Here is a 19,813-nt window from a genome sequence, read left to right on the forward strand (position 1 = left end):
ATGACAGAACAAGAAAACGGAGAAAACTTAGGTCTCTGAATGATATTGTAAACCAGAGCCGCTCAACGGCTTAGACTTACCTGGGCTGTTACACTGGACGGAAATACATTACTGCCTTACTTCAGCCACTATATTTAGGGTCTGTTCCAGCAGTTTAGTCTGCCTCTTCATTAACAGCACGTGGCAAGAACAACTGTTGCAATTTCATGGCTATAAATGTATTTATTAATTGAGAAAAATGGAAATAAGTTAAACATTCAATACAAAAAATTAGAAAAATTATACTATATGACAATAGCCAAAAGGAAGAAAGATGAAGTCAGAAACTAATGAGTTAGAAAAACAGGGAAGCAGCAGAAATAATAAACAAATGGAACAGCTGACTTTATAAAAAGTAAAAAAGACAAGCTGACAAATGTATGATAAATTTAATTAATATAACACCATAGGAGCTCCAGTTAGGAGAGTCACATGAGGAATGATGATATTAAAATTTAAAAAATAGTAAAAACAGGATGTGGTGAGAGAGATTAGAAGACCTGATGGTTTCAGCAAGACAGAAATTCAACATAACTCAAATGCTATGCCCCCCATGAAGCATTCTCTGATCGCTCAAGAAGTGATATCTTTCTTCTTGAAGCCCCAAATATTCTGCAATATATGTTCAAGAAGCCTATTGTGGTCAAGAGCTTTGAAGGACCTCATGGTGCGTTGATGAAGACTCATTAACATGGAGATGTGTGCAGTGGACATGCACACTAATCCCTGATCATTTTGATGTCCTTTTTCAGGGTCACTGTTCATAGACATAAGAACACGCCAGTTTACAGACTGGGTGTTATGGACAATTCATTTCAATGACAGAGCCAATTAAATCTTAGTTTGACTGCCTCATCCTGCTTTGTAATGTATAATAATATCAGCATCAGAATAAAGTTGCTATTTTCCGGCATTTGTAGTCATCTTTTCTCACACATTTGCTCTAAAGTATCCCTTTGCCCCTTTCGAATCTCTCGTGTTCATGCTCTAAAGCAGTGCTTAGAAGAGAGTCACTAGAACATAGTGAGTACTCAAAAAATGAACTCTATTATTACTATATGGTCCTCTGGCACATTTGAGAATGTCTGTTACACAGCAAAAACAGAGCTTTATACTATTCTGCAATTTTGTAGACCACAGCAGGCCTTCAGTCTATCACAGGTAGAAAGGATTTTGTGAGTTCAATTTAAAACGGCAGAAGCTATGCTAGGTATTTCTCTTGTTTGGTGCTTAACTTTATGTGCCAACTTGGCCAGGCTATGGTGCCCGGTTGTTTGGCCAAACACTAGTCAAGGTTCTGTTGTGAAGGAGTTTCATGTGATTAAATCAGCTGGCCTGAAGTAAAGCAGATTACATTCCATAATATCGATGGGCCTCATCTAATCAGTTGAAGGCCAGAAGAGCAAAGGGGAGTTTTCTCTAGGGAGTATTCTACCTCCTGATGATAAATTGACATCTTTCCAAACTCCTTCACTCTCCCCTCTTCTTGTTGCCTGACCTATGGATTTTGGGAGACAAGCCAGAAGGAATTTACAGCATGTAACCTGATCTACAGATTTTGAATTTCCCATCACTCCCCCAAAATCTCTCTCATTCTCTCTGTCTTTGAGCTTCTGGATTAAGACAGACTAGGAAGAAAGACGTAGTGATCTACTTTAAAAAGTCAGCCAATGAAAACCTATGGATCACAACAGAACGTCATCCATCCCTCTTGTTTGGACATAGCATCAGGAAGGGTCAGTCATTGGAGAAGGACATCACGTTTGGTGAAGTTGAGGGAGACCCTCATTGAGATAGAATGGCACCATAGCCTCAACGATGGACTTGAAAATGTTGGAAATCATGAGGATAACACATGACCAGTCACCATTTTGCTCTGTTATACATAAGGTTGCCATGAGTTGGAGTCAACTTGATAGCAGCTATCTATCTATCTACATGTATAGCTTGTTGTATTGCACTTCACTTTATCGCACTTCACAGATACTGTGTTTTTTTACAAATTGAAGGTTTGTGACAACCCTGCATCGAGCAAGTCTATTGGCACCATTTTTTCCAATAGCATGTGCCCACTTCATGTCTCTGTGTCACATTTTGGTAATTTCAGACTTTTTCATTATTGTTATATCTGTTACAATGATCCGTAATCAGTGATCTTTGATGTTACTATTGTAATTGTTTTGGGGTGCCATGAACCAAGCCCATGTAAGACAGCAAACTTAATAGATAAATGTTCTATATGTTCTGATGGCTCCACCAACAGGTCGTTCTCCCATCTCTGTCCCTCTTCTCAGGCCTCCCTATTCCCCGAGACATGACAATATTGAAATTAGGCCAATTAATAACTGTATAATGGCTTCTGAGTGTTCAAGTGAAAGGAAGAGTCACATGTCTTTCACTTTAAATCAAAAGATAGAAATGATTAAGCTTAGTGAAGAAGGCATGTTGACAGCCAAGATAGGCTGAAAACTAGGACTCTTGCACCAAACAGCCAAGATGTGAATTCAAAGGAAAAGTTCTTAAAGGAAATTAAAAGTACTACTCCAGTGAACACACAAATGGTAAGAAAGCTGAACAGCCTTACTGCTGGTATGGAGAAATTTTAGTGGTCTGGATAGAAAATCAAACCAGGCACAACATTCTCTTAAGCCAAAGCCTAATACAGAGCAAGGTCTCAACTTCTTTCAATTCCATGAAGTCTGAGAGAGGTAAGGAAGCTGCAGAAGAAAAGCTTTAAGCTAACAGACTTTGGTTTATGATGTTTAAGAAAAGCTGTCTCCATAACATAAAAGAACAAGGTAAAGTAGCAACTGCTAGAATGTAGCAACTGGAGAAGATGCAGCAAGTTATCCAGAAGATCTAGCTAAGGTCATTGATGAAAGTGGCTGCACTAAACAACAGATTTTCAATGTAGATGAAAGAGCTTTAGAGTGGAAGAAGATGCCACCTACCTAGAGGGAAGTCAATGCCTTGCTTCAAAGTTTTAAAGAAGAGGCTGACTCTCTTGTTAGGGGCTAATGAAACTGGTGACTTAAAGTTGAAGCCAATGCTCATTTACTATTCTAAAAATCCTAGGGCCCTTAAGAATGATGCAAAATCTACTCTGCCTGTGCTCTATAAATGGAACAACAAAACCTGGATGACAGCACAACTGTTTAAAACATGGTTTACTGAATATTTTAAGCCCACTCTTGAGACCGACAGCTCAGAAATAAAAGAGTCCTTTCAAAATATTACGGCTCATTGACAATGCACCTGGTCACCTAAGAGCTCTGATGGAGATATACAACGGGATTAATTTGTTTTCATGCCTGCCAACACAACATTCATTCTGAAGTCCATGGATCATGGAGTACTTTCGACTTTCAAGTCTTATTATTTAACGGATACATTTCATAAGGTTATAGCTGCCATACATAGCGATTCTTCTGATGGATCTGGGCAAAGCAAATTGAAAACCTTCTGGAAAGGATTCACCATTGTAGATGACGTTAAGTACATTCATAATTTATGGGAGGAGGTCAAAATATCAAAATTAACAGGAGTTTGGGAAAAGTTGACTCCAACCCTTATGGATGACTTTGAGAGGTTCAAGACCTTAGTGGAGGAAGTAACTGCAGATATGGTGGACACAGCAAGAGAACTCGAATTAGGAGTGGAGCCTGAAGATGTGACTAAATTGCTTCAATCTCATAGTGGAATTTTAATGGATGAGGAGTTGCTTACTATGGATGAACAAAGAAAGTGGCTTCTTAAGATGGAATCTACTGGTGAAGATGCTGTGAACATTGTTGAAATAACAACAAAGTATTAAAATATTACATAAACTTAGTTAATAAAGCAGAGGCAGGGTTTGAGAGAATTGACTCCAATTTCAAAAGAAATTCTTCTGTGGTAAAATGCTATCAAACAGCTTCGCAAGCTACACAGAAATCTTTCATGAAAAGAAGATTCAATTGATGTGACAAACTTCGTTGTTGTCTTATTTTAAGCAATTGCCGCAGTCACCCCAACCTTCAGCAAACACCGCACTAATCAGTCAGCAGCCATCAACATCAAGGCAAGACCCTCCACTAACAAAAAGATTATGACTTTCTAAGGGCTCAGATGATGGTTAGCATTTTTTTAATAAAGTATTTTTTTATTAAGTTATACATATATTTTTAGACCTAATGCCATTGCACACTTAATAGACTACAATATAGTGTAAACATAACTTTTATATGTACTGGGAAACCAAAAAAATTGCGTGACTCACTTTATTGCAATATTGGGCTATTGTGGTGGTCTGGAAGCAAACCCAAAATATCTCCAAGTTATGCCTGTATCAGTCAATCTATCTACCTATCTATCTATCATCTATCTATCTATCCATCTATCTATCCATCTATCTATCATCTATCTATCATCTATCTATCCATCCATCCATCCATCCATCCATCCATCCATCCATCCATCCATCCATCCATCCATCCATCTATCATCTATCATCTATTATCTATCTATCATCTATCTGTCTGTCTGTCTATCTATCTATTTATCATCTCTCTCTCTCTCTCTCTATCACTAGTTCTGTTTTTCTAGAGAGCCCTGACTTAGGCACCTTGGTTATGGAGAAATATCAGGGATGCTTTGATAAAAAAAGGATGCTCCTAGTAACCCTCTGAAATTCTATCTTCTGTCTGAGTCCAGATATGCTGTAAGAATTATCCTAGCCACAAGAAGGCCATAATGAGGACGTCAACTACTTGAGGATGAAGCCATAAAACTTGTGTCAGCATTTTACAAAATTACAAGATTAATCTTCTATGAAGAAATAACAGGGTAGGTAGATGGAAGAGAGACAATGGAGCCCCTTTTGACTTTAGCAAAGCTTTACATTCTTTTCATCATTATGCCATTATCAATGCAATGAGAAATTATGGCCTAGACTGCCTAATTGCCATTTGGAGGGTCATTCAGAATAAATTTCTTCCATAAGAGTAATGTTACCCTAAGGGGACATAACAAGCCATGTTCTGCCAGGGTTAATACTGGGACCAAAATTTTTTTTTTTTTTTAATTCATCAGTGTCTTCAGTAATGAGATAAAAAATGCTGCAGGTTGGTAGAGATATTTAGCAACATTCAGGCTAAGATGTGAATTCAAAATGATACTGGCAATAAGCACAATGAATTTCAACATGGCTAAGGCAAACTACTTTTTAAAAAGGGGAAAACTACCAGAATCTCAAATAGGAAATCAGTAGTGTTGGGTAAGAGAAACATAAACTGTCCTGTGACTATACTAGAGCGCAAGCAGAGCATGAATTAGCAAGTGTGAAGAGTAGGTGAGCTTCAGCACAGTGCCCACCAGCCAAGTGATGGGCTGTGCATGTTAGGAGAACACAGGGATCTCAAGTGTGCCCTTAAAGTATATGGCAAATGTGAAATATGAACATGACCATAAAAATAGTATAGTCCGAAAGGGTGTTTCTCCGGAAGAAGTATATTTCAGAGTCCACTCTGAACGTGATGCAGGATCCATTGGTCATTTCAGTCCTCAAGGAGAGTCTTGGGTTGATCAGATGCATTCCGTAATAATATCTTTTGATTTTGACAGGAATAATAATTTAAGGCTGCATCAGCCTTCCCGTTAATTCAGGTGGGTTGGTATGCTGTGTCAAAGGGAGAAACTAGAGGAGGTGGTCCATTGAGTTTTTTACTGGCATGCTCATACAACAAAATTATGCAAAAGCAAAGACTGAATCCCATAACAGGTGTAAGTTTGGTTAGAAATATTAGAAGGCTCACTTCTCCAGAGAATTTTTTTTTTTTAAAGGTGGAGACAGGCAATATAACACCTTTTTTTTTTTTTTTTTTTTTTTGTAAAATCTCTTTGCTGCCCCAAATCCTGTGGAAGTCTGAAAAATTTCACTCAAGGCTCTCAAGTAAAAATCTCATGATTATTTTCAAATTTGCCTACCCATTGTGGTCATGTCCTCAAGAACTATATAAAGTAAATTTTATTGTCCCTGTACATGTAGGATCATGGAACAGGTACAGGGAGAGTAAAACAGTCCCTGCTTTTAAGCAACTGCTTTCAATTTCAGCTTTAGAAACATGGACATATAAATAGTTAACAATAATATGTTTATGATGGAATTCAAATTGGTAGTTTTCAAAATTAGAACATAGAATGGAGATATTTAGGCTTGAATATACAGAGGAATGATAGAATGGGAAAAAGAATGATATAAAGAGACTAAAAGGACAAAAATTGAGTTACTGACAGAGTTACAGTAAATGGAACAATTATTCTGGAGAAAACCTCCATTTACAGGAGCAGTATAATTCTTCAGAAAGAGGGTGGAGTCATACAACTTTGAGTAACAAAGCAATTTGAACTCAATGCTGCTAATGATATGGAGATACTGAAAGACCTTGACTTTGATATGATGAAAAACACATTTTAAGAAGAGTAATTTATTTATGGTGAGAAGGCAGAGCATCAGAAGTGGAAATACCAGATAGGCCATTGCAGTGGTAGAGGCGTAAGGAGCTGAGGATCATGGAGAAGGAGGAAAGGGAGGATAAAATAAAAGGAATGGTTATGAGAATGGATCCGATGTAAAAGGGATATATAGAGAGAACTATGAAGGCCATAGCACCATATATGCTGAATAGTAATAAAATTGTTGATAGTATTAAAAAAAATAGAACAGCAAAATGTAAGCTGAATCCAGGAAGGGTAGTGTCTTTGAACAAATGAAGTTTAAAAAGTCAGAAGGATATTCAAATGAAAATGTCTCCTGTAGGATCTCTTCCTTCTGCCTTTCCCTTAAGTAATGATTCCATCTTTTCCACCAGTATTATATTCTTAATTCTCCTCTCTCTCTCTTTTTTAATTCTTTCTCTGATCAGTTTGCTCACTCTCAAGACGTCATTACAATACTTACACTGATGCCTCCTAAATGTTTATTCTCATCCTCTATCTCTCTCTTGAGCTTGGGGCTAGTTGTGCTGAATACTTCTACCTCGATGGCATACAGGTCCCTAAAGCCAACATGTTCAAAATTAATCTTTTCCTCCAATACTACTCCTTTTATAGGCTCTTTATTTCAGTTAATGAAATCCTTATCTGTGGTGTACGTGGTATACATTTAAGTCATTCTTGACAACTCCTTCCATTTCTCCTCCACCACCAATTGTGGTTTTCAAAATCTTGTGAATACTATATAAATTATCTCTTAAAATGATTTTCTTTGCTCCAGCCTCCACATCTACATTTACCTAGTGGTTATCTTTATTATTTTGTCCTGGAATTATTGCAATAGATCTTAATTGTTTAATCTACCTTTTTTCCAAAACTTTTTTTTTTTTTTTTTACAATGCTACCATATCATGCAGTCATATCAATGACTTTCTCAAAAATCGTAGGACAGCGCCTAAGCCTAACACAAATTTCATCAAATCTGACCCCAGTCTACTTTGCCACCCTGAAAGAACTCTGTGATTGGGCCACATTAGATTCTTCACTGTTTCCCAAAAACATGAGGTATTTCAATGCATACATTCTTTACTGTGTTGTTCTTCCAGGTTATAAAGGTCTTCTACCACTCTCATTTACTTCTTTAACTCTTACTTACTCCTCATGACATGGCTTAAAACCAAAAAAACAAACCCAGTGCCGTTGAGTCGATTCTGACTCATAATGACCCTATAGGACAGAGTAGAACTGCCCCACAGAGTTTCCAAGGAGCACCCGGTGGATTCAAACTGCCGACCCTTTGGTTAGCAGCCATAGCACTAAACCACTACGCCACCAGGGTTTCCATGACATGGCTTAAAGATCACATTTTCCTTGATCCCTGTTGTTAGAATTAAAATTCTCACCACTTTGCAGCAATGATTTAGTTACCCATCAAGCTGCGTCATGGCTATTTATGGAGGTATCAGATTTTACCACTCAAATTTTGAGGGAATGGATACCATGTTTTATTAATTGTGAAATCCCTAGCAGCCAGCACTGTATCAAACATAAACCAAAAATCTAAACCCATTGCCATCAAGTCGGTTCCAACTTACTGAAGTTAACTCAATTAAATTGAACCCACTTGAACTAGAGACATCTACAAAGTACTTGTAAACACTGTACTTAAGGTCATAGGAAGAATCAGGTCTAAAGTTTTTGCTAAGGTCACTAGAACACACGTATTTTTCAAGTTTCCTATGAAGAGAGGGTTAGCTCATAGAGGATGACAGCATGGAAGAGGTGGAAAGAGAAAAATAGAAAACTCAGCAAAGATTACAGAAGAGGAGCAGTCAGAGACAAACGGAATACCAGGGAACAAAATGGCAATAAATGTAGTCCACTGGAAAGAAGCCTGAGATGGTGCTTTGGAATCTTGTTGCAATTTACCAGTTCTTTACCCTAGGTCACTTGTTTTTTAAGGATAATTTTCTCCTGACTTTCAAATGAAGTCATGTAAATAGCACACAGTTGTTTTAGGATCATCATTCTTTTTATTATAATCTTTGATGTAGTGTTTTGGAGATTGTAAATAACAATGAATTTACTCTCTGCTTATTTGCTTACTAAATCGGCTGCAAACTCAAGTAGACAGATGAGTTGCATGTTATTTTGTACCACCTTTGCTCACTGATGGTTTGTAAACGTACTCATTTGCTAATAAATTGGTCTTTTATCTAATTGATAATGTCTCTGTTTCATTAAAATCTGGTTCACAAGACATAAGTTCCGTTCCGGTTTAAGTCTTTACTTGCATTTTTATTTTAATCTACACAATAGTATCTGTAACAAATATAAGACAGCTTGAAAAATGCTTTCGTGATTTTCCTACAGCTTGCCCCCTATTTATATTCAAAGTTTTATAGGTCCTGGTTAACATTAATAGTCCTAATTCCAATTTATATGTAAGAATGTTAGAAATTATATCCTAGGATAAACCTAGTACACATTCTGACTTTGCCACTGAAAAATATTCAGAAATGGTCATTCTCATAAACTCAGTGTTAAAATATTATAGATACACTCTTATACTACTGATTTCCCTGCAGTCTACTTCTGAAAAGAATTAGCCAGTGAAAGCCTTATGAATAGCAGCAGAACGCTGTCTGATATAGTGCAGGAAGATGAGCCCATCGGGTTGGAAGGCACTCAAAATACTACTGGGGAAGAGCTGCCTCCTCAAAGTAGAGTCAACCTTAATGATGTGGATGGAGTCAAGCTTTTGGGGCCTTCATTTGCTGATGTGAAATGACTCAAATGAGAAGAAACAGCTGCAAACATCCAATAATCAGAACCTGGAATTACTAAATATGAATCTAGGAAAATTGGAAATCATCAAAAATGAAATGGAATGCATAAAGATAGCTATCCTAGGCATTAATGAGCTGAAATGGATTGGTCATTTTGAATACGACAATCGTGTGGACAACTTGAAGAGGAATGGTGTTGAATTCATCCTCAAAAAGAACATTTCAAGTTCTATCCTGAAGTACAACACTGTCAGTGATAGGATAATATCCATATGCCTACAAGGAAGACCAGTTAATATGACTATTATTCAAATCTATGCACCAACCACTAAAGCCAAAGATGAAGAAATTGAAGATTTCTACCCATTTCTGCAGTCTGAAATTGATCGAACATGCAATCAGGATGCATTGGTAATTACTGGTGATTGGACTGTGAAAGCTAGAAACGAAGAAGGATGAGTAGTCGGAAAATATGGCCTCGGTGATGACAGAAACAATTCCACAGATCACATGATAGAATTTTGCAAGACCAACGACTTCTTCATTGCAAATACCTTTTTTCACCAACATAAATGGCGACTGTACACATGGACCTCACCAGATGGAATACACGGGAATCAAGTTGACTACATCTGTGGAAAGAGGCAATGGAAAAGCTCAATGTCATAAATCAAAACAAAGCCAGGGGCTGACTGCAGATCAGGCCATCAATTAGTCATGTACAAGTTCAAGTTGAAACTGAAGAAAATTAGAACAAGTCCTTGAGAGCCAAAATACGACCTTGAGTATTTCCCACTTGAATTTAGAGACCATCTTAAGAATAGATTTGATGCATTGAACACTAATCACCAAAGATGAGGTGAGTTGTGGAATGACATCAAGGACATCAGACATGAAGAAAGGGAGAGGTCATTAAAAAGACAGGAGAGAAAGAAAAGATCTAAATGGATGTCAGAAGAGATTCAGAAACTTGCTCTTGAACATTGAGTAACTAAAGCAAAAGGAGAAAATGATGAAGCAAATGAGCTGAACAGAAGATTTCAAAGGGTGGCTCCAGAAGACAAAGTAAAGTATTATGATGACATGTGCAAAGAGCTGGAGATAGAAAACCAAAAGGGAAGAACATGCTCAGCATTTCTCAAGCTGAAAACACTGAAGAAATAATTCAAGCCTCAAGTTGCAATACTGAAGCATTCTATGGGGAAAATATTAACTGACGTGGGAAGCATCAAAAGAAGATGGAAGGAATACACAGAGTCACTATACCAAAAAGAATTGGTCAGCATCCCACCATTTCAGAAGGTGGCATATGATCAGGAACTGATGGTACTGAAGGAAGACATCCAAGGAGCACTGAAGCCACTGGCGAAAAACAAGGGTCCAGAATTGACAGAATACCAATTGAGATGTTTCCACAAACGGATGAAGTACCAGAAGTCCTCACTCATCTATGCAAAGAAATTTGGAAGACAGCTACCTGGCCAACTGAATGGCAGAGATACATATTTATGCCTATTCCCATAAAGGTGATCCAACTGAATGCAGACATTATCCAACAATATCATTAATATCACATGCAAGCAAAATTTTGCTGAAAATCATTCAAAAGCAGCTGCAGCAGTACATTGACAGGCAACTGCCAGAAGTTCCAGCTGGATTTAGAAGAGGATGTAGAGTAAGGGAAATCATGGCTGATGTCAGATGGATCCCGGCTGAAAGCGGAGAATACCAGAAAGATGTTTACCTGTGTTTTATTGACTATCCTAAAACATTCGACTCTGTGGATCATAACAAACTATGAATAACATTGGGAGAATGAGAATTCTGGAACATTTAATTGTGCTCTTGAGGAATCTGTACATGGATCAAGAGGCAGTCATTTGAACTGAACAAGGGGATACTACGTGGTTTAAAGTCAGGAAAGGTGTGCTTCAGGGTTGTATCCTTTCACCATACCTATTTAAACTGTATGCTGAGCAAATAATACAAGAAGCTGGGCTATATGAAGAAGAACGGGATATTAGGATAGGAGGATGGCTCATTAACAACCTGTTTTATGCAGATGACACAATCTTCCTTGCTGAAAATGAAGAGGACTTGAAGCACTTACTGATGAAGATGAAAGACCACAACTTTCAGAATGGATTACACATCAACATAAAGAAAACAAAAATCCTCACAACTGGACAAATAAGCAACATCATGATAAATGGAGAAAAGATTGAAGTTGTCAAAGATTTCATTTTATTTGGATCTACAATCAACACCCACGGAAACCGCAGTCAAGAAATCAAAAGACACATTGTATTGGGCAAATTGGCTGCAAGGTATCTCTTTAAAGTGTTAGAGAGCAAAGCTGTCACCATGAGGACTAAGGTGGGCCTGACCCAAGCCACTGTGCTTTCGATCACCTCATATGCATGGGAAAGCTGGAAAATGAATAAAAAAGACCAAAGAAGAATTGACGCCTTTGAATTGTGGTGTTGGCGAAGAATATTGTATATACCCATGGGCTGACAAAAGAACAAACAAATCTGTCTTGGAAGAAGTACAACCAGAATGCTCCTTGGAAGCAAGGATGGTGAGACTGCGTCTCACATACTTTTGACATGTTGTCAGGAGGGATCAGTCCCTGGAGAAGGACATCATGCTTGGTAAAGCAGGGGGTCAACAAAAACGAGGAAGACCCTCAACAAGCTGGATCGATACAGTGGCTGTAACAGTGGGCTCAAGCACTGCAACAGTTATGAGAATGGCGCCGGACCTGGCAGTGTTTCGTTCTGTTGTGTATAGGGTTGCTATGAGTCAAAACCAACTCGACTGCACCTAACAACAACAACAACTTCTGACTTCCCTTGGTAACCAAGTAAGTGCCTTTAATCTGAGATTGCTTCTTATTATTCAGAGGAGATCCCTGATGGGAAGTGACTTCCTTACTTTGGAAGATGCTCATGTGTCCTACAGCCTCCATATCACTTCCCACTATCCCCTAAACTGAGATGTTAGTAGTGTCCGTTATGACTCAGCTGATCCTCCCCATCAATGACCCATTCTGATAAGATGCCAGTATCCTAAATTCTTGGCCGAAATCTGCCAGCCAATATGACAATTAACTGTTCTTGGGAAATTCTTGAACAGAGCCTATTCTGAGTCTCACCTCTTGTAGAACCCTTTCATCTTCAAGCATCGGTAATGAGTTGCAGAATTCCAATTGTACCATACTAATCTGATTTTATTCTTGCTCTTTCTCTTTGGAATGGCCTTCCCGTTGCTTAATTACTCATCTCTAAAACTATGCTGTTAATCCATTATATATTTTTGAGAAAGAAAGAAGGAATAAATAGACTAGCAATTGAATGAGCAACAAAACAATAGTATCCTATATAAACTGATACTAAATACTTCGAGGTGAAGGATTCCAAAATTTGTATAGATTTTCTTTTGGTTGTATCTTTACTTCTTACAGGCTCCAGTATGACTCCAGTACTTAGAGAAAAGTTGTTCTGACATCTCTCATAATAGTGAATATCTCATTTTATATACCTTCCCTGAAAGACCTCACTCTGTTAACATGAAGGAATTTAAACATCAGCAATTAAAAAAATAATTTTCTTCTTTCAAATCAAATTGTTCACCTATATCATTAATTGAATACATCTGTACAAATGCTAGATCCTGAAAATATTGTCAACTTATTTCAATTCACACCATGCACACATTTTAATCAGATGCCAAGTCATGTTAATTTTATTTTTGCATTTGTTTTTCTTTTAACTTTTAAATTGCAATAACGAATGAGGTTTAAGATGATTTGGTAACACTGCTTGTTGACCACTCACCATTTTACTTCCGCTTCCCTCCATAAAGATAACAGTTGCTAAAGGCTAACATTCTGGCGTTTTTTTCCTAGATTATTTTCAGTACATTTTCAAGTGCACAGCCCTGCATAGACACAGTCTTAGGTTAATAAACTGGATCCTATTATATTTCTGTGACTTTTTTTTCACATAGCCGTACATCTTAGAGATATCTTCATAGCAGTACTTATACATCCCTTGCCTTCTTTTTAATAGCTGCTTAATATTAGGTAGTCTATATGTACTATAAATTATTTAACCTTTCATTTATTAATGAATATTTAGTGTGCCTACATCTTTTTGCTACTTACAAAAATATGATGAAAATCCTTGCATATAACTTTGTGCCTATGTGCAAGTATTTCTGTAGCGTAGAGTCCAAACATGAAATTGCTAGGTCAAAGTTTATTTGTGCTTTACATCCTGATAATCTAGAAATTTGCCTTTCAAAAACACTAGTAAATGTAAATCCTTGCTAAAGGAAAACAATATAATTGTCTCATGTTCTCTATAAATTTTCACATAAAATTACCAACCACTGAATAAAAAATGAATTACCCCCCCTACCGTCGAGTTGATTTTATCTCATAGTGATCCCATAGGATTTCCACCATTTCAAATCTCTACAGAAGCAGGCTACCACATCTTTCTCCTTAGGTGCCGATGGTGGTTTTGAACTGCCAATCTTTCAGTTAGCAGTCAATCACTTTAATCACTGCACCACCAGGTATATGGAAATATACGGCATCAACGTAACTGGGAAAGCAGAGAAAAAACAGAAATATAAACAGACTCACTTTGGATCCACATATTGGAATTATCAGACAGTAATTTCACTTATATGGAAACCCTGGTGGAGTAGTGGTTAAGTGCTATGGCTGATACAGAAAGGGTCGGCAGTTTGAATCCACCAGGTACTCCTTGGAAACTCTATGGGGCAGTTCTACTCTGTCCTATAGGGTCGCTATGCGTTGGAATTGACTCGACAGCACTGGGTTTGGTTTTTTGGGTTTTAATTTCACTTATTAATACATGTAGCCAAAGAAATAAAAAATTGAGAATTTGGGCAAAGAAATTGCATTTTTTTACAACTTTATTGAAGTATAACTGACATACAATACACTGCACATATTTAAGGAGTACAATGTGATACATTTTGACATATTATGCACCTGTGAAACTAAAACCAGAATCAAATTAATGAACATCTCCACTGTGCCCGAAATGTTCTCATGCACCTTTGTAATTCGCCTTCCAGAATCCTCTTACTACTCCAACCCCATCACCAGGAAACAATTCACCTATTTTTCATCACTAGAGATTAGTTTGCAATTTCTAGAATTTAATAGAAATGGATTTACATAGTAGGGACTCCTTTTTTTCTGATTTCATTCACTTGGCATAATGATTTTGAAATATACACATGTTGTTTTTTTTTTTTTTGCATGTACCAATAATTATTCATTTTTTACTACTGAGTAGTAGTCAGCTGTATGTACATACTGCAATATTTCATTCACTCCTTCATTGATGGACATATGAGTTGTTTCCAATTTTTTGCTATCACAAATAAATCTGCTATAAACATTCATGTACAATTCTTGGTGTAGATGTATACTTTCAGTTCTGTTGAGTAAATACCAAAGATTGGAAAAGCTGGGTCATGTAGTAGGTGTGTATGTAATTTTTTAAGAGACTTCTAAGCTGCTTTCCAAAGTTGTTACACTACCGTTAGCAGTGTGCAAGAGTTCCAATTATTGTCCGTCCTTTGGCAAACACTTGGTATTGTTTTTCTTGTTTGTTTCTTTTAATTTTAGCCATTTTAGTTAGTCCATATGATATCTCCTCGTGATTTCACTTGGACTTTTCCTGATGACTAATGATGTTAAGCCTCTTTTCAGATCCTATTTGCCATCTTTATACCATCTTTGAAGGGTCCAAATTGTTTTCTTAGTTTTTAAATTAGGTTTTTGGTCTTCTTAGTAGGTTTGGTATCTTGTATTTTGATAGCCTATTGTCCCAGCACCATTAGTTGAAAATTGTATCCTTTTCCTACTGAAATGGCTTTTATCTGTTTTGAAAATCTGGTAATAATACAAAGATGGGTCTATTTCTGGACTCTATTCTGTTCCATTGATTTATTTGTCTATCTTTGTGCCAATCCCACATTCTTTTAATTACTTCTGATGTTTAATATGTATAGAAATCAAAGCCCTACAATTTATTCTACTTTTTGTTTCCATATCTATTTAAAATCAGTTTGTCAATTTCTACAAAAAAGATCATGGAATTGTGATTGGAATTGTATTAAATAGATCAGTTTAGAAAACTTCCTGGCTTAGCAATGTTGCTGCTGTTGTTAGGTGATACTGAATCCATTCTGACTCATAGTGACCCTATGTACAACAGAAGGAAACACTGCCTGGTCCTATGCCATCCTCGTAATTGTTGTTATGCTTCAGCCCATTGTTGCAGCCACTGTATCAATCCATCACATTGAGTGTCTTCTTCTTTTTCTCTGACCCTCTAACCTACCAAGCACTTTGTCTTTCTCAAGGGCCTGGTCCCTCATGATAACATGTCCAAAGTATGTAAGACATAGTCTCGCCATCCTTGCCTCTAAGGAGCATTCTGGCAGTACTTCTTCCAAGACAGATTTGTTTGTTCTTCTGGCAGTCTTTGGTATATTCAATATTCTTCACCAACGCCATAATTCAAAGGCATCAATTCTTCTTCAGTCTTCCTTATTCATTGTCCAGCTTTCACATGCATAGGAGGCAATTAAAAATACCATGGCTTGAGTTAGCCACACCTTAGTCCTTAAAGTGATATCTTTGCTTTTCAATACTTTAAAAAGATCTTTTGCAGCAGATTTCCCTAATGCAATGCATCCTTTGATTTCTTTTCTGAATCTTCCACGGACATTAATGCAGATCCAAGTAAAATGAAATCTTTGACAACTTCAATCTTTTCTCTATTTATCATAATGTTGCTTGTTGGTCCAGTTGTGAGGATTTTTGTTTCCTTTATGTTTAGCCGTAATTCAGACTGAAGATTATGTTCTTTGATCTTCTTCAGTAAGTGCTTCAAGTCTTCTTCACTTTCAGCAAACAAGGTTGTTTCATCTGCATATTGCAGGTTGTTAATGAGTCTTCCTCCATTCCTGATGCCACGTTTTTCTTCAGATTGTCCAGCTTCTTGGATTATTTGCTCAGGATACAGACTCAATAAGTATGGCGGAAATACAACCCAGACATACACCTTTCTTGACTTTAAACCATGCAGTAGCCCCTCGTTCTGTTTGAATGACTGTCTCTTCGTCTAAGTACAGTTTCCTCATGAGCACAATTAAGTATTCTGGAATTCCCTTTCTTCCCAATGTTATCCATAATTTGTTACGATCCATAGTCGAATGCTTTTGCATAGTCAGTAGAACACAGGCAAACATCTTTCAGGTATTCTCTGACATCAGCAATGATATCCCTTATTCCACACCCTCTTCTGAATCTGGCTTTAATTTCTGTCAGCTCCCTGTCAAGGTACTGTTGCAATCACTTTTGAATGATCTTCAGCAAAACTTTACTTGTGTATGATATTCATGATATTGTTAGATAACTTCCCTATTTGGTTGGATCACCCTTCTTTGGAATGGGTACAAATATGAATATCTTCCATTCAGTTGTTCAGGTAGCAGTCTTCCAATTTTTTTGGCATAGACAAGTAAGCATTTTCAGCACTGCATCTGTTTGTTGAAACATCTCCATTGGTATTCCATCAATTCCTGGAGACTTGTTTTTCTCCAATGCCTTCAGTGCAGCTTGGAACTCTTTCTTCAGTACCATTTGTTCTTGATCATATGCTATCTCCTGAAATGGTTGAACATGGGCCAATTCTTTTTGGTACAGTGACTCTGTACATTCCTTTCATCTTCTTTTGATGCTTCCTGCATTGTTTAATATTTCCCTGTAGAATCCTTCAGTATTGCAACTGGAGGCTTGGATTTTTTCTTCAATTTTTACAGCATGAAAATTACTAACCGTGTGCTTCCCTTTTGGTTTTCTATCTCCAGGTCTTTGCAAATTTCTTTATAATAGTTTACTTACTTCTTGACAATAGAATCTTCCAAATCATGCATACAGTACATTTCTTCATTTATTTAGATCGTCTTTGAGCTCCCTCTGCATTGGTTTGTGTATAGGTACTTCATATCTTTTGCTTAATGTACTCCTAAGTATTTCATATTTTGGGGGTGATTGTAAATGGTATTTTTATTTCAGTATCTGATAGCTCGTATAGTATAGTACAGAGGTTAAGCTTTCAGCTGCTAACCAAAAGGTTAGCAGTTCGAATTCAGCAGCTGCTCCTTGGAAACCATGTGAGGAAGTTCTATTCTGTCCTAAAGTGTCATCCTATAGGGTCGCTATGAGTTAGAACTGACTCAATGGCAATGTGTTTGGGTTTTTTTTTTTTTGGTTAGTATACAGGAATACCACCCATCTGTCAATTTGCTGTATTGTGGTGGTTTGAGTGTTGCTAAGAGGCTAGAAATTATGCTACCAGTATTTCAAATAGCAGCGGCATTATCCATGGTGGACAGTTTTCCACAGAGCTTCTGGACTAAAACAGACTAAAAAGAAAAGCCTGGTGATCTACTTCTAAAAACTAGCCAATGAAAACCTTATGGGTAACAACAATGTTGTCTGACTTGCTTGCTTTGGACATGGAGGAAGCAATTGCTATAGGAGTATATCATGCTTGGTGAAGAAGAGGGTTAACAAGGGTGAGGGAGACCCTCAGTGACATGGATGGGCACAACAACCATAACAATTGGCTTGAACATGCTGGCAAGTGTGAGTTTGATACAGAACTTGGCAACGTTTTATTCTGTTATGGATAAGATCACCATGAGTTGACTGGATGGCAGCCAACAACAACAAATATATAGGAATGCAACTCATTTTTTATATTGACCTGCTTTCCAGCTAAATTTAGTTATTAGTTCTGTAGCCTTTTTGTAGATTCCATAGGGTTTTACATTAGACAATCAAGTTGTCAGTGAATAAAGACAATTTTACTTCTTATTCAATCTAGATGCCTTTTTTTTTTCTTACCTTATTGCACTGGTTAGAATGCCCACTGAAATGCTAAATAAAAATGGTGAGAGCAGACATCATTGCCTTGTTCCTGACTGAAAGGGAAAGCAATCCATCTTTCAGCAATTAAGTATGACATTAGCTGTAAGTTTTGTGGTCGATCTGTGTCAGGTTGAGAAAGATCCTTACACAAGCTTTCAGAAAAAGTTTTTATCAGAAAGGGGTGTTGGATTTTGTCAAGTGTTCATATTGCCTTTCTTGCATTGAATTTTTTTTTTCTCTTTTTTAGTCTGAGGATTGATTTTTTAATGCTATACCAATTTAGCATTCTTGGGATAAACCCCACTAAAAAACCCCACTAGGTATTAAAATATTATTTTTTTTGTATACCACTGGGCTTAATTGGTTAAAATTTTGTTCAGAATTTTAATTTATGTTCATGAGGAATATTTTTCTGTTATATTTATCTCTGGTAATATCTTCTTCTAGTTTGGGTAGCTGTGTAATGTTAACTTCATAAAATGAGTTGGAATGTATGCTTTTCTCTGTAATTTAATAATTAGTATTATTATTCCTTCATTAAAGGTCTGATAGATTAACTAGTGAAGCCACCTAAGCCTAAAATTTTCTTTGTGGGAAGGTTGCTAAGTATGAATTCAACACTTTCTTTAATAGTTATAAGGCCACCCAGGTTTGGTAGTTTCCATCTGTCATGGATTGAATTATGTCCCCCCCAAAAAAATGTGTGTATCAATTTGGCTGGGCCACGATTCCCAGCACTGTGTGGTTGTCCTTCATTTTGTGATTGTAATTTTATGTCAAAGAGGATTAGGGTGGAATTGTAACACCCTTATTAAGGTCATGTCCCTGATCTAATGTAAAGGGAGTTTCCCTGGGGTGTGGCCTGCATCAACTTTTATCTAACAAGAGATAAAAGGGAAGGAAGCAGAGAGTTGGGGACCTCATACCACTAAGAGAGAAGCACCAGGAGCAGAGTGTGTCCTTTGGACCCAGGGTTCCTGCACAGAGATGCTCCTAGTCCAGGGGAAGACTGATGAAAAGAATCTTCCTCCAGAGCCAACAGAGGGAGACAGCCTTCCTCTGGAGCTGACACGCTGAATTTGGACGTCTATCCTATTAGATTGTGAGAAAATAAATTTCTCTTTGTTAAAGCCATCGACTTGTGGTATTTCTATTATAGCGGCACTATATAACTAAAACACTGTCTTTCATGGAATTTGTCCAATTTGTCTGAGTTGTTGAAATCATGGCATGATGTCATTCTTACTATCATTTATTATCTTTTTAATATCAGATAATCTGTAGTGTTATCACCCAGTTGTCAATATTGGCAATTTGTGTCTTCTTTTTTTTACCCCTGATCAATCTGGCTAGAGCTTATCAATATTACTGATCTTATATAGATGCATTAATATTCTACAACATGGAATTGAAGGAAAGAAGCATTATATGAGTTAAAGATTATTCATGATTTTTAGTGCTTGAAAGGTAAATTCACCAGAAATAAATCATAATCCTAAATACACATGCATCTAATAACATA

The sequence above is a fragment of the Elephas maximus genome, chromosome 1, assembly GCF_024166365.1.
Source record: "Elephas maximus indicus isolate mEleMax1 chromosome 1, mEleMax1 primary haplotype, whole genome shotgun sequence".
Classification (NCBI taxonomy): Eukaryota; Metazoa; Chordata; class Mammalia; order Proboscidea; family Elephantidae; genus Elephas; species Elephas maximus.